General features: G+C 38.1%; 1 protein-coding gene across 1 annotated transcript in view; it reads left to right on the top strand.

The window, feature by feature from the left end:
- Positions 1-21,247, top strand: part of FBXL17 (F-box and leucine rich repeat protein 17) — a 496,926-nt gene that overhangs the window by 170,896 nt on the left and 304,783 nt on the right. The gene's annotated exons all lie outside the window — the stretch shown is intronic.

Consider the following 21,247-nt stretch of genomic DNA (forward strand, 5'->3'; position numbering starts at 1 on the left):
AGGAAGAAATACTATGAACTTTTGAGGTCTCCATTTAACAGTTGAGAATGTTAGTCACTTGTGTTATATGTGAGAGAATTGAGTCTTCTCCAACACAGGTGTTTGTTCTTTTCACTGCAGTGTACCTATTTATAAGTATAAAATATTATAAAATATTATAAAATCTATCTTGTTCTCCCTCCTATTTTTTAGAAACAGATTCAGCAAATGCAAATATGTATTCAACCCCTAGTATCTAGACTCTAGTGGCTAAATATCATTTGCCACTAAAGGAGCTAGTAGAAACATTTCAGAAGGACCCAAAGCGAACATGAAGTGGTTTCCACTGGTCTAGATTGGTGAACTTTGAGCATCAAGAAGAAAAATGACTGCAATGGATTAAAACAAACCAAATTTATAAAAATCTTGAATTCATAGTGATATATAAAAAAGCAAAATTGTATCTCTTTTTCCAGGTTGGGTGGAGTGATAGGGACCAGATTTACTCTTTTTCCTGAAACATCCCCCCAAAACAGACAAAATATATGAAATGGTAATCTTCAAGATTCAATGAAGGACAGCAATCCCTGAGATATGAGAAGCAAGAGGAGTCCTATGACTACCTCCATCTAAAGCATTGGAGAATTTCCAGCTTATGGCACAAGGAGGGGTAACCCAAGCAAAACTCAGCATATACTGTGAGTTGAGACAGAACAGGGAGACCAAGGTAGCCAGAATTCAGAGGACAGAGTACTGGAGTGGAGAGAACTCCATAGGGAATCTCAGACATCTGTAGATGATCTCCTCTGAGCACCCAATCCTAAATAATCCACAAGGATGGAAGAAGAAATCAAAAGAGAAATTAGCAAGTATTTTGAACTGAATGAGAATGAAAACACAACACTGATGATTTAATGTGATGCTGCTAAAACATCCTTTACTATGTAAATTTAATGGCAGTAAGCACCTATATAAGAAAAAAAGGAAGTTCTCAAATTAGTGACCTTTTCCCTCATGAGCTTCTACGTTGTGAAACTTGAGGAAGAGTAAATTAAACTCAAAGTAAGCAGAGAAAAGGAATAATAAAGATGGAAAGGAGGTCAATGAAATGGAAAACAAGAATAAAGGAAAAAATTATTGAACCCGAAAACTGGTTCTGTGATAAAATAGATGAAACTGATAAATCTCTATTCAGAAGAAAAGGAGAAATAGAAAGAGAGAGACAAAGATACAACTTGCCAATATCACAACAGGACTACAGAGTCTACAGATGTAAAAAGGATAACAAGGGAATATTATACGTGTTTATGCCTCTAAAACCAACAAACCAGATGAAATGAAAAATTTATTTGAAAGATACAGACTACCAAAGCTTACTCAAGAAAGAGTACATAACTTGAATACCCCTGTATCTCTTAAGGAAATTTTATTTATGGTTAAAAACTTTCCCTCCAATAATACTCCAGGTGCAAGTTGCTTCCCTGGTGAATTTTACCAAATATTTGTTATATTTAAAAACTTTGAGGTTCCTGGCTTTTTAGATTGTTGATATATTCTAAAGTTATGTTAATATTATTTTAAAATATGAATATATAAGACTACTAAATATTATAAAATGAGTTTCAGTTAATATTAATTCTGATGCTATATTAGATCTTATTGCTTTATTCAAGTTATAAGCATGATCTGAATTCTTAAGGTCTATCAGGTATGGGTTTGGTTGGAGTTTTTAATGTTTGTTTCTGTTTTTAAACAGAATTTTTTGGAAAATGTAACAGATAACTAAACAAAATGTTCAAACTTCTGATATTTCCTTAGACCATAATCACATTTAAAGAACTTAAAAAACCCCACATATTTTAAAAGTGCTTATGGCTGAAAGTATGAAATGTTTTCTAAAGGAAAACAAAATTGATTTTTTCAGTCAATTTAACATAAGTAACTGAAAGAATGTTCATTCATGCAACTAACTCAATTTTTGCCTTTTTTTGTGTATCCAGAGAAATGAAAGAGGAACTTTCTTGCCTTTTATATTTCCAAACTCCTGATCAGTTTAGAATGCCTTATTCTGAAGGAAGAATATACTATTTTGCTACTTTAGGGATGATATTGTTGTTTAGTCATAGATTATCATTTCATTTGTTTCTAAATGATTATAGCACTTGTGTGTTATTTTGAGATAGGTAAAATATATGCTCTTAAATTCATTCAGCTCTAAAATATCTCATAGTGAGTATGAGCCAGTAAGTATTGTGAAGGGGTGTTTTTGTTGGATGACCATGCCTTTCGAGCTTATGAACTGGGCCCAAAACCTGGATGTTGAAAATATAGGCGATGATTATCAAGATTCATTAACTGATTTTTTTCTTAGAAGTTTGCAATGGACGGCAAAGCACTTATTTCTGTCATCAAAGTTAATGGCATCACTACTAATTGTATGACTTGGGGGCTAACCACCACATTTCTTTGCCTCAATTTCCTCATCTCTAAAATAAGAATAATAATAGCATCTACTTACCTCTAGGATTGTAGAGGAAGAGTGCTTAGAGCATAACTAAAGAAGTAGTCAAAAAATAAAGTAATAAGAAAAATAAGCATCTTGATGTACAAAAGTTCCTGTAAGTAGTCCTAATCTGTTCCTATTCTTTCATTAAAATAAAAATGTAAAATAATTTTCATGAAAATATATCTTATTTAAAATCATTATGATCCTTTTTTTCTACCTTAGTATCAGTCCTAAACCTTAAGATTAATGACTATATGTCTGCTCTTCATTGTTTTGTTTTGTTTTCCTTTCCTTTCCCAGCTGAACCCCTGAAGGGTTATTTAATGATTTAAGTTCATGCACTGAACAACTAAAATAGTATTTTTAATGAGGTCATTTTAAATAATTCCTAATATAGCAATATACTTGAATTGGGGGAATATACTGTTGTACCTTATTACTGCATGAATTAGTGACTTTGATTTTTACTTTTCTAAATTAGCTTAGGCAAGGTAAAATAAATAAGCTGTAGCAATTTATCACATTTAGTTTTCCGTTCTGTAAAATCAGCAATCCCTGTTCGATGAGGCTACCCTTTATATTTTATAACTCTGTTACTCATTCTCTACTTGTAATATATATTTGTTTGTGCTACATTTTCATTTCAATATCTACAATGGCAGGATGTATCAATGTGACACTAGTAAAATGAATTCATCTTTCAAATGACTCAGATTGTGGAAGTTCTAACAAGTATATTGAACAAATGAGTTTCTTTGTTGTATCTATCCTTTGATAAAATGGTTCCTTCAGGCTTTAATATAAATATATAATATAAAATGAGGAAAGTTGGTAATCTCTTTCTGAAAGGGCCTTTCTTGTATCTTGGCTTTTATATTTTAAATATTATTTTACTTTGCTTACACCATCCTCATTTTACTCCTTGAATTTTTATCACATTCATTATTCAGAAATTGTGGTTTTATTGCAAATATTCTTATAAAAAAGGATTTCAACTTTATTTATCTGGTCTCTAACACATGAGGTCAGTCTTTATCTGAGAAAGATTAGGAGATGTTGCTTTCATGCTTTCTTAGACTTTCAAATTCATTCACACTGTTTCGTGAGAGAAATTTTATTTAGGGATCAGTGTGAGTCTACTTCACTTAGTCTTGTGGTTTATACATAAATAGTGATATTAGACACGGATGGGGCCCTAACAGAACAGAGTTGCCCGAATTAGAGAAATCATTTTGGGGGCCTAATGAGAATAAGTTATAATGAAACTTAATGAGAAAATATATTACTGAGAAAAAGTAAAGTAAGCAAATCTCATTTATTAATTTAAAATAAGCATTTATTGAGAATTAGACTTAAATAGAATCCATATTGGTTTAAGGGACATATTCAATTATATAAAACCACTGGCAGTTAAATTCAGTTAATAGTTTCGAACGATTATACAATATTTAACAATGTTTTATTTTTAATTACCTTCTAAAGTGCTGTTTTCACTGCACCTGGGCAGATCTTGTCAGCCACAGAGAAATGCCTGTTTATGAACATATTATATATTCAGTCACTCACATACTCAAACACAGTAGACACCCACACTATGTCAATCATTAATCATTACTCAGAACCCAAGTAATTAGATTTTTCTCTACAATTCTGTGTAACATTGTACCATGTTAGTAATGATGATCTAAAAAGGGGCTCCTGGATACTGAAAGGAAGATAAATTATGTTGTGTCTTTATTGTGGTGGCAATCTTGGACAATAGGGAATTCATTTCCATAGTAACTCTCTGTTAGTCAAAAGCTAATTTATTTATGTGACGGTAGGGGTGTATGTCCTGAACTTTTAGCTTGAATTCTCAATATTTAACCAGAATTTGGGCCTACGTATTATTATTCATTATTTTCCACAATAATTTTTGGAGTGAAGTTTGGTTCTGAACTCCCTCTCTCCCAGACGCGCTGGCCCAATAATAGAGGCCAGTAGAGTACATTGACCAACCGCAGTTGAGCTCCTTACATGTTTGCTCTCCAGCCCAGAGGTATCACAGGCATTTACACAAAAGCTGTTGATCATACTGTATTTACAGAACCTTTAGGAACATAGCTGCTTCCCCTACTGTAGACTTCTCTTCAATTGATTATATCCTAGTGGGATGATTGGCCATCAACATTTTTTTTTCTCCAAAAGAAAGCTTCCCACTGGAGCTTTTTCTATTATATTCATTAGAGAATATGCTTTGTTATTATGTTTAATCAGAGGTGCTTTTTCAACATGCAATTGGCTATCAATCTTGGATCTTTAAAAATTAAATAATACCCCTGTGCCTGAGAAAGCAGCGCAAGTGATGACTTTTACAGCTTTCATCTAGCTTGAAAACGAAAACAAAGCTGGTTAGCACCCTGTGTTTCTCAGGCAAGTTGCAGAAATACTCTGGAAATTATGCTTCTGGGTTGTTATAAAGAACTCCCCATTAGATGGACTGCTTTTTTTCTTTGTTGGGAACAGGATCCCTTTCCCCCTTTCTTTCCTTTTACTTTGCTCTGATCCTGGGTCTCTTAGCCCTCAGGTCCTTTTTTCTCCCTAAGCATGCATTTCTGCATCACAGGGGGCTTCATTTGCTTGGCTGCATTTAGTGGGAGGCAGCCAGGAGGAAGGGAGGGAGAAACTAGGGTATTTCTGTTGCTCTCTTTCTCTCACAGTTTGTGTTACTGGCAAAGCTTTATTTCCTCTGTGGTTCTAGCCCTGGACAGGCTCCACCTTGTGTTGAATAGCCAGAGACTGTGGGTTCCAGTAACAGTGACTCCTCCTTCTGTCCCTCCAGCCTTGGGGGTGCATTTCTTCCCGCTGTTGTGAAATCTCTGGTTCACACCAGCCTCTGCAGTGTTTCTTCTCAGCCTCTGCTTCAACAGAGTAACCAATTTCCTTAATGAAATTCCCTTTATGTAATTTAATGAATACTTACAGTGGTTTCTGTTTCCCTGTTTAGACCGTAATACATCTTTTTGTGTAATTCTAGGTTTCTTCCATGAGACCCCACTTAAGAGAATAGAACTGATATTTTTTTCCTCTCAGGGAGTCTTGTAACAGTGGCGATCAAAGCGCAAAGCAGAGAATGGCACATAATGTAAGATTTAAGTTAGTCTTGACCCTTGCTCGGACCATCACTAGCCATACTTCTGCTCTGGATCTAGACAAGCTACAGCTAGAGAGATAGGGGCGGCTAGCTATGTGACCCTTAAGAATAAGGAAGCCACAAGGTCACGGTGAGTCCCAAAAGTGGGATAGTGGGCTAGTTGCTTAATTATAGAAAGATAGTTTTTATACATGCTCCTAGCAAAACCGACATTTAAATGTTTTCTCAGTGCTGTAATCTATAATGTCAGTTCACAGAGGCAATCTTGGACAATAGGGAATTCATTTCCATAGTAACTCTCTGTTAGTCACGGTGAGTCCCAAAAGTGGGATAGTGGGCTAGTTGCTTAATTATAGAAAGATAGTTTTTATACATGCTCCTAGCAAAACCGACATTTAAATGTTTTCTCAGTGCTGTAATCTATAATGTCAGTTCACAGAGGCGAAGACAAAGAGAAATATTTGACTAAGAAATTAAGTTGTGAACTAGTTATTTGACTTACTGGTAATTTGTTACTAGTTAATTTAAGTTATATCTTGATGGTTTTGGCTGATAATTTAAAAATAACATGCTGTCCTGTCTACTTCTGTTTATTTTTTAATTTTCAAAAAGCTTGGTCATACTTTTCTCATTGATATGAGAAGGTATAACTGACTCACAGTGTGTATTATTAGAGTACATCATAATTTGATATTTAAAATTATACCTTAGCTATACACTAGCTAATGTTATTTTAAATTCATCTCAGTTGGTTGAAGGTTTGTTTGTTTGTTTGTTTTTTTTTGGATGAAGGTTGAAGGTTTTTTTTACTCAGAGATGGACAACATAGGTTGAGAGAGTAGTATTATAGATGGATAGTTCTTTGTATCAGAAAGTAGTATTTTAATATATAAATCAAAGTTACAGAATTTTTATAGTTTCTTTTGGAAATATTTGTATTATCTGTTTTAATGATAATGTAATTTCATGATCTACATTATTTAATATCAAAGAAAATTTCCTAAAGACCTTCTTTCTGATTACCATTTCTTATTGATAACTGATATACTGCCTATAGCACAGATAATAGCCGAGAATTTTAGATCATTCACTTTTAGCTCTTGAGTGTGATTAGCAGAGTCAGGAACTAAAACTTACCAATTCCAAATTTAAACATATTTTAAACGAAATGCTGTCGTTTCTTGGAATGGTTATTATAGCACAGAGGTAAAACATCTGAAATCTGATTTAGTGTTTGGGGAATTCCTGACTTGGATTTGGAGTATACATCTTTGCACGCCCTTTAAAAAGTTTGAGTCTTCTAAGATTTTTCTCACCTGCAAAGTGTTCATTCTTTCATTATCATAGTGATGGGGCACTTGGGCAATACCATGAACAATTAAATCAAGTACAGTGCCAGAAATGAAAAAGTATTTTTTCCAAACTTGTATCTTGATTTCTTTTGACGGATTCTCTGACTCCTTTCTCATTAGTAGTGATGATCCGATTGATTAATTTTTAGATTGTTAGTTCCAGATGTGTGTTTCAACTAGAAGGAGTATTTGGGATTTTATTTGAGGACTAGGCAGGGGGATGATAGGAAGGAGAAGTTACATATATGTTTTGGAATGTTTCTTCTCATAAAAATGGCTTAGAGTTTGAGAGGAGAGAAAGCTGCTGCTGGATGCCTGGGTTAGTTCTTCTCCTCTCTGGTGACTCCGAGTGCTCCACACCTACAGGGCAGGACTCAGAGAGGAGCTGCGGGTGCCCTATTGACACGGGCCTCATAGTGCTCCTCCGTATGTCGGGAGATCTTTATTCTGGTGGTATGGAAGGCCCAGAGATGGGGGGCGTGGGGCTCAGCCGGTGGTTATTCTATGCACCAGAGTTTCTTGGTTCACCTCCCTGAAATAGCTCCTGGTCACAGAATAGGAAGAATCATTTCTGAAATTAAGGTTTAGGTACTTTTTACTCTGAGCTATGGCTTTCAGCTGATGCCCAGAAATGAGAGTGCAAGCAAGGCAGGCTCTAGGAGATTTTCTATGTGAAGTTGAGTCCCAATTGCAATTCTAAACCGAGAAGAAAGAAAAAAAAATAGACATCTTATTTTAGACAATAGGCACAATATTTCTATAATATTTCCAGAATGCCAGAAAATAAACATGTCAGAATATTTTTTAATTTTTAAAAAAATTTTAAAATATTTTATCTATTTATTCATGGGAGACATAGAGAGAGGCAGAGGCACAGGCAGAGGGAGAAGCAGGCTCCCTGCAGGCAGCCCGATGCGGGACTCGATCCCAGGATCCGTGATCATGACCTGAGCCAAAGGCAGACACTCAACCGCTGAGCCATCCAGATGTCCCCAGAATATTTTTTTTTAAATTAATGTCCCCATTAATGTTATTCCTTTGTTTTCCAGCTGCACACGTTTAAAAATAAAGAATGGAATAATATGGTGGTTTTGCCTTAATAGTATATGATTAAGAGGTGAGTGTACAGGTCGCTTGGCTTGAATATGATAAGCTTTTGCCCTTAGTTCAGTTTGTCCTGGGTTAAGTTTCATTTATTTTACTACTTTAAAAAATTAGGTTGTAAAACCTTTTTTTGGAATGTATTTCCAAAACTTTTGACACACTGAAGTGTGCTGTATGATGCTAGTGACTGAAATGGGTTCAGAATTCCTTGAACTGTCTTTTTTTTTAATAACAGATCTCTGACCTTGGTAAAAGAAAATGAAAGAGAAGTACACAACCAGTCCAATTAGATGAAATAATCTCCCCTTGTTTGCATTCACATTTGACTTAATTTGCCCTTAATTTATTTAAGCTTTGATTTTTTTTCTTTTTTTTAAGTGAAACAGTGTGAACATTTTATTTTTTTAATTGAGGAGAAGTTCTGTTCCTTAGCTGCTGCTGGGTAAAAAAGTGACAGGGCTGCTTAGTGCTGCTAACTTTAAGTGCTGTTTGTAGTTCATTTTGAGCTCCAGAAATCTTATATGGAAAATAGAAAGGGATTTGGTGGAAAGGAAAGTCCCAGGAAAAAGTCAATTAGAGACTGCTGCCTGCCAGAGTGAAAGAGTAGGAGCGGAGCGTCCATTCTGAATTGGTATACTAAGATGCAGAAATCCAATTAACAAATTCACATTTCTGCAGCAGAAGACAGTGATTAAAATTTTGGTGAACTATTCAGGATTCCTGTCACACACTTCAAAATGCTGACAACTTATAGAAGCTTTTAAAAAAAATTGTTTCTTCATGTTAAAAACAAACATGTAAATAGTGAACTGATTATGCTTCTTGTTCTAAAATGATCTTTAATTCTGTGGAAGGAGATTGTTATTTTTGGTTATGTAATGCTTCGATATTGTGAAATTTATGTTCATATAATATCACTTTTAAAAACATGGAGCTTCAGAGCTGTAGATCCTGCATTTGATATAGTTAAAGGGATACTTGATCTCTGGAAACCTAAATCAGTGAGATTATCTTTAAAGTTTGATTCACACTCCCTGAAACAGTATTTTGAATAGCCTGTGGCATGTAATTGGTGCCCAATAAGTAGTTACTGTTCATATGAATAATATCTCCTGATGTCAAATTTATTCATTCAGCAATAAGCATTTAATAAATGAGTTTGATGTACCTAATATAGCTAGTTGGGCTCATGACACAAAGGCTAATAGCCATGGCCCTGATTTGTGGTAGTTTGCCTGTGACTCTAGTGGGAGGAACAGTCTCTCATTGACTTTTTTCTAGGCTGTGATTGAGCAACATCAGTGGGTGTATGAAGAGCAGTCTCGTGCTCGGACTGTGGGCATCCCAGGCAGTTGTACAGAGGATGTGCATGGGAGCCACGAAGGCTGAATTATGCCTCAGTAGGAAATGAAACCAGCCTATAACTGTCCCTGATGGCTCAGGAGCCTATTGCTCCTAATGCATTTTTAACTTTTTTTAGAATCAGGCTAGCTCATTATGTATTATATTTTATTACTGTGGGTATGTATGCCTGTATATTAATTTTATCAGTTAAGTAGTATTTTATTTCCTTTACTCATTATAAATTGGAAGGCTGCTATCCTTGTACCTAAAGAATTTAACATATTTATATATAATTTATGTATAAATTATATAATTTCTATTTATAAAAATATATAATTTACATATAAAGAATTTAGCATATTTCTATATAATTAAACTTCCATATATTAAATTTAGAAGTATAAATGCCATTTATGTGCTCAGTTTACTTGACATTTTTTCTTGGCTGTCAAAAGGGCATCGCAGACATAACATAATCAAAACCAAACTCTTCCTACCTGCTACCAAGCCATCTTAGTTAATGCCAACAATACCTTCCATGAGCTCAACCCAGAAGCCTTAGAATCAACCTTGATTCTTCTTTTTCTCTTTCTCTCCATGATATATTTGTCAAAAAAATTCTGTTGTTTCTACTTTCAAATATATCCAAAATCTGATTTTTCATATCCTGTCCGGCTGCCGTCACTGTGGTCCAAGTCACTGATATTGGTTGACTGGATTAATTCAATGTAGCCTCTCCCTGTTTCACCTTTGCTCCTCTTCTAGACTCACAGGGAAGATCATTTAAAAATGTAAGTTAGATCAAGTCATACTCCCACACAAACGCTCCCAGTGGCTTCCCAAATTCCTCAGTGCAAAAGCTAAAATCCTTACTACCTTGTCCTACAAAGTTTCATGTAGTCTGCCCTTCCTTACTCACCTCTTTGGCTATGTCTCCTGTTAGTTCTCTTTCTGTTGACCCTGCCACAATCCCTCTGGCTCCTCACTAATCCTTCAAAATGTTCACCTGTTCCCACCCCAGGACCTTTGCTCTGAGTCTTGCCCCAGACATCCCCATGTTTTGTGTGCTCCCTCACCTCCTTCAAATCTGTGTTCTTTGATCATCTTTTCAATGAGATCATCCTTGACTGCTTATTTAAATCACATCCCATCTCCCTTCCCTCCACTGTTTTCTATCTGCCTTGCCTTGCTTTATGATTTCTCAATAGTACTTAGCACTTTAACATACTATATACTTTGTTTACTTGTTGTTCCCCTCACTTGTTTCCAACCAGGAGTGTAGACAGGGATTTTTGTCTGTTTTGTTCACTGCTGTATTTTGAGCAGCTAGCATAGCCTCTGGTACATAATAGGTGCTCAAAAAGTAGTTTTTGTTCATAGGAGTAATATCTTCTGCATTCCTTTTTGAGTGATGGAAGAGGCTGAGCTTCACAAATTATACTTTTAGGGTTTAGATATTAATAGCCGTGCATCAGAGAAGTGGTTTCCAATTCAGGCTGGGATCAGCTGGGTATCTTTTTCGGAAATACTAACCACTGGCCTTACTGAGGCCAGTGAATCAGAAGAATGTCTAAGGATGGGGCCTGGTTATCAGTATTTTTTAAAAAAGTTCCCCCATGTGATCCTAATATGCAGTCAAGTCCGGGTCGGGTGCTTAGGAGACATTTAAGTAAGTGTGAACGAATGAATGAATGAAAATTCACAACCATCTAGATTTGGGCCAGTGCAAGCATTAAGATTAGATGTCAAGCGTTTGGGATGAGAGCTTGGTCTTGAACTGCACAGCCTGGGAAGGGCTGGTTGGGGATGATGAGGGGACAGGGAGGGGAAGGTGAAAGAATTGACAGAGACAAAGAGGGGACACCCAAGTACTTTGAAGCAGGAAGGGAAGATTGTTCCCCTGGTCCCTTGGCAGCTGCTGCCAATTGATGATTGCTATCTAAGAGGCATAGTGACATTGGGACTGTCTGGTTGATAATTTGTGTTAGGCAAGTATATTGTATTTCCAAGACTCACTAATTTTTCCTCTCTCTAAAGTAATCGAGAAGGCTTTGTGGAGAAGATGAGGTAGGCACCAGGCAGTTGAATAGAGTGGCATAGAGGCAAGATGTACTTCCAAGGCACCTGAGTAAAAAGAGTGAAGGGAGAGCAGTTTTAGAGTAATGAGCACAGCTCTTTGAGTACAGTGAAAACAACCTCTCAAAATTTGGGGAAAGAGTTTTCAGCTAGCTGAACAGATTTCAGGCAATGGCAATAGTAGACAGTGAAGGGCTTTGATAGGCAAGTTCTGGGATTCATTTTTTGCAGTTGAAATATTTTTATTCCCTAAAAGTTTCAGAGAAGGTGAGAGATAACGGTCAAAGTTATTTAAGGAAGATTAATCTGGCTGGTAAGGTGCCAGGAAGGAGTTAGAAGGGGCAGCTCTGAGAAGCATTGCGGGAAGGTGTGCTAGAAAGCAAAACAAGATGTGAATAAAGTGGCAAAAGATGTCAGATCTACTGGGGGAATGGCAGAGTGAAATAGACCTTGGATTGGGAACTAATGCAAAGAGACAAGAGCCCAGCATGATTAAGAAGGCAGTGGTTGGAAGGAATACGTAGAGAAGGTGTCAGACAATTAACGTGGTCGCAACTGGGGAGGTGACAGCATTCAGTACCCTGGAAGTCCTATTTTCATGGTTTTTATTGTCTGTGCCGTGATCTCAGGCTGTTTAAAAGCTTTCCGTTCCACCCTGAGGTTCTTGGTTCTATGAGGTACTGGAAAACTTTTGCCCAAGGTCCTAAATGTGACTCATCCAGCTCAATTATTATTCCCATTTCCATGCTGGAGTGCAGGCCTTAACAAAGCTGAGGTTCAGACCGAGGTGACGTGCAGGGGTGCCCCCATTCTCTTCCTTGTCTAACCACGTTCTCTAAATGTAGACACCAGACCCTGTCAAGGTGTAGAAGCCGTCCTATCCTCAGGGACAGCAATTCCCACTCTGCCCCTTTCCTTTATTGCTTGTGTCTCCCTCCCTGTCCTTAACAGGAGACTTTTCCCCCAAAGAAACTGCCTTTCTCTGACCCTTGTCTCCCCGCACCTCTGCTCTCTCCCATGGTCTCCGTCTTGGCAGTTGGCAGGGGTGTGTGTGGTGCTGACCTACAGCCCCAGTCACCCCAGTTTCAGCAGGGCAGCCTGTCCTTACCCTTGACTTTGCTCCCTACAGATCACAACCAATTGCTTCGAAACCCAGTCCCAATAAAACCAACATCTGCAGGGCTGGCAAGAAGTAATTTAGGATTGGTTGGCATTTCAACATATTTAACTACACGGAGGTTTTTACTCTTTTTAAAACTTATCACCTCCAACTGGCTTTCCCTAAGTAAGACATCCTTGTTAGCCTGAAATGGTGGAACAGCCCTGCTGCCTTTGCCAAGGTCCTGTGTGTCCTCCTACGTTGATTCATCCACCATGGTCAATTTGCACGATTGAGGATTTTGTTTAATTTTTTACTTTTCCAGAGTCTTAAGAGAACTTGGAAGCCATTTGAGGTCTTTTTATAATCCTTCAAGACTCTGTTTCCTAGGTAACATTTTAGTGTCTCATTTTATACTTAAGTACATACATGGCCATACCAGTCATTGACTAATTTTAGTCTTTAACCTGAATTAGTTCTAAATAATATTTTTCTCAATAAAAGAAGAATTAACCTGAAAGTTGATTATCTACAGTCTACATTCTGACTTGGATTTCTTTTAAAACATCTTACTAAATGTTTAAAAGTTGGAGTGAAGCATCTATGAGGTTTTGGTTGTAAGTCTTTGTTTATTCAGATCCTCTGTGATTTGTATAACCCAAGACTACCAGTGAATTTATAAGGAAAGTAAGTTTAATTAAAATGTCAGTTTCCTAAATGTAATTATTTGTTTCACACTATGAAGAATTAGTTTAGGGAGCTTTGTATGAAACCCTGGAGGGCGCTATTATGACATGCCTATAGCAAGGGAAGGAGTGTGATGAATTTGACAGAGCTGTTTGTAGAGTTTTCAATAAAAATGCATCCCATAGAGGTACTCAGTGTGTGTCTTGTAATAATGGTGGTATCCAGGAATTTGCCTCCTGAAACTGCCTTTGGATATTGTCAGATTTTATGTTGAACTGGCCAAAGTGGTCATAGGGAAGGAAGGCCACATGAGCATAGTCAGGGATTGACACTTCATCATAAAATGAGCCTTAATTGAATCTGACAGTAGGGCAGCCCGGGTAGCTCAGCAGTTTAGCGCCTGCCTTCGGCCCCGGGGCGTGATCCTGGAGACCCGGGATCGAGTCCCACGTCAGGCTCCCTGCATGGAGCCTGCTTCTCCCTCTGCCTGTGTCTCTGCCTCTCTCTCTCTTGTGTGTGTGTCTCTCATGAATAAATAAATAAAATATTAAAAAAAAAAAAGAATCTGAGAGCAGAACCCTCTTCAAGATGTCAGAATGCTACCTGTGAGAGCCGAAATAAATCTGGTTCCTCATGTGTGAGTTTGTGCTCCATTGGAAGAGAAGGGATGTTTCATTTATGGACAGTAAACAGGGCGGTAGCAGCCAAAAATAGGCCAGTGTCATTATCTGGCTCACCTTGCACTGAGGAATGGGGTCGGATGCAGGATTTCTAAAAGTTAGAGTCAATCAACTAGAATTAGAGTTTTTATTATATATAGATAGTTTTTGGAGTTGTTACTTTTTGTGTTTCTGTGAGTTCTAGGTGATATCCCTGGATTTCCCCACATCTGTAAAATAATTTAGATTTACTAACATTTCTCTTCTCGTTATCTGTACTTTGATCAAAGTTATTCAAACCCATTTGGCCCTCAGGTATTTTTCCTAATGTGAGGGGACTGAACTGGCACAAACAACTTTAAATTTTCAACTCTACACAAATTTATTATAGCCTCCTTCCATGTCCTGGTTGATGAAGTGATTTTTTTTTTTTTATCATGGTCAGATGTACATAACAGAGTTTACCTTTTAGCCATTTTTAAGTATTCAGTTCAGGGGTATTAAGTACATTCACAGTGTTGTGATGAAGATAATTTACAGTAAGAGAAGCTAAGAGCTATGTAAGAGTTCACATAGAAACTGTGTTGAAGTTGTGCTAGACCACAAAATATAAAAGTACAGGAAATATTTTTGTGGGTGCGTAAAATCTTTAAGATTTTGTGTCTTCCTAGTGACTATAATACAGAAAAACTAGAAAATAAAATGATGCTATATATGTATTATACATGGCTATATTTAATAGTTCGCATATGCACGTGGTTACACATAGCAAAATTTATCCTTAACATTAACAGGCTTAATAGTCATGCTTCAGAGTATTTTCCAGCATCTCTAAGGTCCATTTTATATATTTCTGATTTTGTATGGTCCAGATATGCGTAGGCTCTCAGGACATAAGCCCAGCAAGCCACTCAGAACTTGCAACTCTAAGAGGCTATTGGTTCTTTTTTTTTTTTTTTTTAAGATTTTATTTATTCATTCATGAGAGACACAGAGAGAGGGAGAGAGAGAGAGAGAGAGGCAGAGAGAGAAGCAGGCTCCATGCAGGGAGCCCGACGCGGGACTTGATCCCTGGTCTCCACGATCAGGCCCTGGGCTGAAGGCAGGGGCTCAACCGCTGAGCCACCCAGGGATCCCTATTGGTTCTTTATATGTTTCCAGATCAGTATATCTCCACAGAAATAAAGACTTTTTGGGTGTTTTCACTGAAAATATCTAGGAAAAGAACAAAGTCCAAAGCTAGTAGAAAGAGGGAAATAATCAAGATTGGAGCAGAGATAAATGAAATAGAGACTAAAAAACAAAAGAAGATATCAGTGAAACCAGTATCTGGTTCATTGAAAAGACAAACAAAATTGGGATCCCTGGGTGGCGCAGTGGTTTGGGATTGAATCCCACGCCGGGCTCCCGGTGCATGGAGCCTGCTTCTCCCTCTGCCTGTGTCTCTGCCTCTCTCTCTCTCTCTCTCTCTCTCTCTCTCTCTGTGACTATCATAAAAAAAAATTATTAAAAAAAAAGAAAAGATAAACAAAATTGACAAACCTTTAGTCACACTCATCAAGAAAAAAAGAGAGGACTCAAAATCAGAAATGAAGGAGGAAAAAGAGAGGACTCAAAATCAGAAATGACACACAGAAAAAGAAAGGATCATAAGAGAATATTATGAAAAATTATATGCAAGCAGATTAAACAACCTAGAAGATATGGATAAATATCTAGAAACATACAATCCAAAACTGACTTGGGAAGAAATAGAAAAGTTGAACAGACTGATTACTAGTAATGAAATTGAATCAGTAATCAAAAAACTCCCAACAAGTAAAAAGTCCAGGACCAGGTGGCTTCACAGGTGCATTCTACCAAACATCTAAAAAGGAGATCTTGCCATTTGTGACAACATGAATGGGCGTAAAGGGTATTACGCTAAGTGAAATTAGGGAAAGATATATGCCGTTTCACTTGTATGTAGAATCTAAAAAACAAGTCAACAAACAAACAAAACCAGACTCTTAAATACAAAGAACAAACAAGTAGTTGCCAAAGGGAAGTTGGCGGGGGGGGGGTAATGGATAGGTGAAGAAGAGAAGAAGATAAAGGAGATTAAGAGGCAAACTTCCAGATATAAAATAAGTAAGTCATGGAGATAAAAAGTACAGCATAAGGAATATCGTCAACAATATCGTAATAACATTGTATGGTGACATATGGTGACTGTATTTATTGTGATAAGCAATGAGATAATTATAGAATTGTTGAATCACTATGTCATACACTTAAAACTAATGTAACATTGTATGTTAATTAAACTTCGATTAGAAATACAAAAAAATACCCTGTAAAGACAGCTAACTATAAAAATGATACAGTTTAAGAAAATGGTGATTTTTGTATAGAAAATAGAAGTATAAGATACATTACTAAAATGGGCATTAATAAGAGTATCAGATTTAATAGTGACTCTGATCCTTGGTATGTTTAACTTCACCTTTGCTTAATCAAGAACAAGAAAATTTGTCTAGTGAAACAGCCACTTTTTTCCATCCCAGTACAAATTTCTGTGAAAAATAAAAGATACGTGAAGGTACAAAGACAACTTCTTGCAGTATTAGGATATGTATAGTAAACCCATGGCTCTTGACAAAATACAAATTGAGTAAAAGCCGTGAACATTTTTATGAAGCATTTCCAATAAACTCATCTTTCCACGAGTGAGGAGGAGTGGTTGGAGAAATTTAGCAAGACCTTCCCCTACTACAGTATGGAGCTAGTAAGGGTGGCCACATCAGAGTTGCCTGTTTTCCCAGGAAGTACTTTCTGGGCACTGAAGATGCACCCGTAGGAGAAGGTTGAATGGCCCAAGCATCTCCCTCTATTCCTTTGTGAGCATCTGTGTCTAAAGGAGGGCAGTGGGCCTCAGGATTTAAAATGGTTAAGGATATTCCCTTGTCTTAAGAGAAACTTGACTTCTCTTCAAGGATAGAGAGTCCCCCGAAGCCCTTCTGTGTTAATTTTCTACTGATTCATAACAAATTACCACGTTTAGCAGCTTAAAACAATGTCCCTTCCAAGGGCCCCGAGTCTAGATACCCAGTGTGGCCTTGTCCAGTGTCTCACAAGGCCACAAGCAAGGTCTCAGTTGGGGGAAGCATTTCTTTCTAGAGCTTAGATCCTCTTACAAGCTCGGGTAGTTGTTGGAAGAATTCATTTTCTTATGGTTATAGGACTGAGGTTGCCAGCATCTTGCTGACCTTCATCCAGTAATTTCTCTCAGCTCTTGGAGGCTTTGCAGTCCCTCTCCAGTATGGCTGAGTAATGACTGCTTCAGTGGCAGCAGGACAGTCTCTCTGACCCTAAGTCAGCCCCGTCCAGGATACAGTCTTTTTTGATCAATTCAGTGTCAGCTGATTGGGGACCCTAATTACAGCTGCAAAGTCCCTTCACTTTTGCCTTATAAGGAGGCTGTCCCATCATATGCACAGGTCCTGTGCATGCACAGGGGCAGCATTATACTGGGGCCTAGGTCACGGAGTATTTTAGAATTCTCCCTATCATACCTGTTTATTTTCTCTCTGTGTTTCTTAGGGTTAGGAGGTGGGGACAAGAGCCTCTTTGCTCTCCGTAGCTGCTTCCAGACCATCAGTTTTCTACCTCCCGTGAAAAATAATAACGATAAATATAATTAACAAAACACTGAGACTTTGACACCTGTGCCTTTGGCGTTACCATGATCTCTCCCATTTTATTGACGCCTTCTACTCTTCTGGTGTCTTCTGCTCCTTCGTGAAAAATTTTGGCCCTTGACTCGCAGCCTTCCATTTTGCTCCATGCCCTGCCTTTATTCTGAATGATTTCAGCTTCTGTGCCCCCCACGTAGAGATGCGTCAGGAAGAAAATATAACAAGAAACATATGTATGAGCCTTTTGATTCTTCAGGTGAATTTTAGTGATCAGAAAGACTATAAAAACTGTATTTTGCTGTTTATCTTATATTTTATGTAGTTATTTTTTTGTTCCTTTAGATACTTTGAAATGTTTTGATCACTGTTGCTTCATTTAATGCCAGTCGGCCTCATTTATGGTGACAGGTGTAAAGGGTAGGGACCAGGAGTCCGGTTGAGGGCCGAATGTTAGAGCTAGAACAGCTTACCTGCACCCTGGGCATGGTGTTGGGCCTGGTTATCAGCGAGAGGAGGGAGGGGCTCCCCAGGGGAGGGGACGCAGGCTTCGGCCCTGCTTCTGATGGGCCTGCTTTCTGGGGCACCTGCGGATAGCCACAACGGTATGTTTTATTTTAACAGAGACGAGTGCCCTCTGCGGTGTGCTTGGGTGGCCAGGTACGGAGCATCTTCCAGTGTTGCCAGAGCTCTGAGCTCACGGTGCCTTGAGTCGGAACCCATTTGTTAGCACTCATTTCTTCTTTTTTGTCCTGCCTCCATTCTAGACTGCTGCCTTGAGTCTCTCATTGGACTAGTGGCTTCTTTGAACACCTGGCCCGGTAGACTGATGGCAGAGGTGTTTTCCTAAATCTTTTAATGAGCGCTTAGAATTCAGCCCTTAGTGAATAGATGATTCCTGTCTCAATTAGAAAAAATTTACTATTATGGACGTTTTCATGTTTCATCTCCCTTAGGTAACTCTGGTTCTCAGCTCTGCAACGTGTGTCAGGGAGCAGTGAGCAGTGGCTCTGCGTGAACACTCTGTGCCACTCCTCCCTGAGGTTGGAAACGAGGGTTTGAGTGCTGCCCGGCACACTCCATGCTCTCCAGCTGCTTGTCCAGCACTGCAGCCACTAGCCACACATGGCAGAAAAAGTAAATACAAACTAAAGAAAATAAGTTAAAAATCCAGGTCCTCCCTCACACTAGTCACATTTTAAGTGCTCAGTAGCTGCATATGACTAGTGGTTACCATATTGGACAGCAGAGATACAGAACATTTTCGTCATCAGAAAGTTTTCTGGAACAGTGCTGTTTTAGAGCATTTCTTTCCCTTTGGGCCAACAGCAGTAGAGATTCCAGTGTCTTATTTTGGGGTTGAAGCTCAACTGAGTCTTGAGTGGAACTTGGCTGTCTCACTCCTCTGAGGCCTTTGGGTTACAGCTGCAAGTCAGCTTCCTGTAGGACTAACCTGCTCCCTCTACAGAAGGATTCGAGGATGGTGTGAAGACTGGCCAGTCCTTGGTAAGCCCCGTCACAGTGCTAGAAATGCCCTGTGCTTCTCTTCTGTTGCTGACATAACAAGTCGGTAGCTTAGAACAGCACAAGTTTATTATCCCATAGTTCCTTAAGTCAGAAGTCCAACACAAGTCTTAACAGGCTAAATTCAATGTGTTGACTCAGTTGTGTTCCCTTCTGGAAGCTCAAGTGGACAGTCTGTTTTCTTACTCCTTCAAGTTTTTGCTGGAATTCAGTTCTTTAAGATGGTACATCTGAAGTCCCTCTTTCTTGCTTTAAGCTCAGGGCTGTTCCAGTTTCTAGAGGATGCCTGCATCCCTTAGCTCCTTGCTCTTTTTCTCCATACTCAAAGCCATTAAAGGCAAATTGAATCCCTTTCAGAATTCACGTGTCTCTTGTAACTTCTTGCTTTATACCTCTCTGACTTTAGCTGGGAAAGGTTGCCTGCACATAAAAGCTCAGTAATTAGATTGGGGCTACCCTGTTAATCCATAAGAATTTCTCCATCTCAGAATCCATAACTTTGATCACATCTGCAAAGTCTGGTTTGCCATATAAGTAACATATTAGGGCATAGACATATTTAGAAGGAGTGTTAACTTGGGTTACCACTTGCTTCCACATTAATTCTTTGCATGTTATTAAGCAAAAATAGCTTATTTGATTTATAGCTTATTTGAAGAGGATAATTTCCATCTTTGTGTAAACAGTATTAGTAATTTTCTTTGGAGACTAAACATCAGGGAAAGACAGGAAGCTTCAGGGAAGAAGGAGAGAAATAGAGATATGGGGAAGGTGATACCTGGAGAAGAATATATTTTTTCAAATTTTTATTTAAATTCCAGTTAGTTAACATTTAGTGTAATATGGGTTTCAGGAGGAGAATTTTGTGATTCATCACTTACATATAACACCCAGTGCTCCTCACAAGTGCCCTCCCGAATCCCCATCACCCATCTAGCATCTAGCCCATCCCCGCCCACCTCCCCTCCAGCAGCCCTCTGTTCTCTATAGTTAAGAGTCCCTTATGGTTTGCCTCCCTCTCCTTTTTTTCCCCCTTCCCTTATGTTCATCTGTTTTTAAATTCCACATATGAGTGAAGTCATATGGTATTTGTCTTTCTCCAACAGACTTACTTCACTTTAGCATAATACAGTCTAGTTCCATCCACATCATTGCAAATGGCAAGATTCACTCTTTTTAATGGATGAATAAGATTCCATTGTATATATACACCACATCTTCTTTATACATTCATCAGTTGTTGGACATTAGGGCTCTTTCCATAATTTGGCTATTTTTGAAAATGCTGCTGTCAATGCCGGGTTGCATATATTCCTTTGAATCAGTATTTTTGTGTCCTTTGGGTAAATACCTAGGTAGTGCAATTGCTGGGTGCAATTGTAGGGTGGTTTTATTTTTAACTTTTTGAGGAACCTCCATACTGTTTTCCAGAGTGGCTGCACCAGTTTGCAGTCCACCAGCAGTGTAAGAGGGTTTCCCTTTCTCCACATCTTTGCCAATACCTGTTGTTTCTTGTGCTTTTGATTTTAGGCAGGTGTGAGGTAGTATCTAATCATGGTTTTGATTTGTATTTCCCTGATGATGGGTGATGTTGAGCATCTTTTCGTGTGTTTGTTGGCCATCTGGACGTCTTCTCTGGAAAACTATTTGTATCTTCTGCTCATTTCTTAACTGGATTATTTGTTTTTTGGGTGTTGAGTTCGGGAAGTTCTTTATAGATTATGGATGCTAACCCTTTGTCAGATATGTCATTTGCAAATATCTTTTCTCATTCCATATATTGCCTTCTGGTTTTGTTGATTGTTTCCTTCACTGTGCAGAAGTTTTTTATCTTGATGATCTCCCAATAGTTTATTCTAGAAAGAAGTTGCTTTAGCTGAGGTCCAGGAGGTTGCTGCCTGTGTTCTCCCTTAGGATTTTGATGGTTTCCTGTCTCACAGTTTTAGGTCTTTCATACATTTTGAATTTATTTTTGTATATGATATAAGAAAGTAGTCCAGTTTCATTCTTCTGCACGTCGCTGTCAGTTTTGCCAACACCATTTGTTGAAGAGACTATTTTATTTTTCCTATTGGATATTCATTCCTGCTTTGTCAAAGATTAGTTGACC

The sequence above is a fragment of the Canis lupus genome, chromosome 3 (genome assembly GCF_011100685.1).
Source record: "Canis lupus familiaris isolate Mischka breed German Shepherd chromosome 3, alternate assembly UU_Cfam_GSD_1.0, whole genome shotgun sequence".
NCBI lineage: Eukaryota > Metazoa > Chordata > Mammalia > Carnivora > Canidae > Canis > Canis lupus.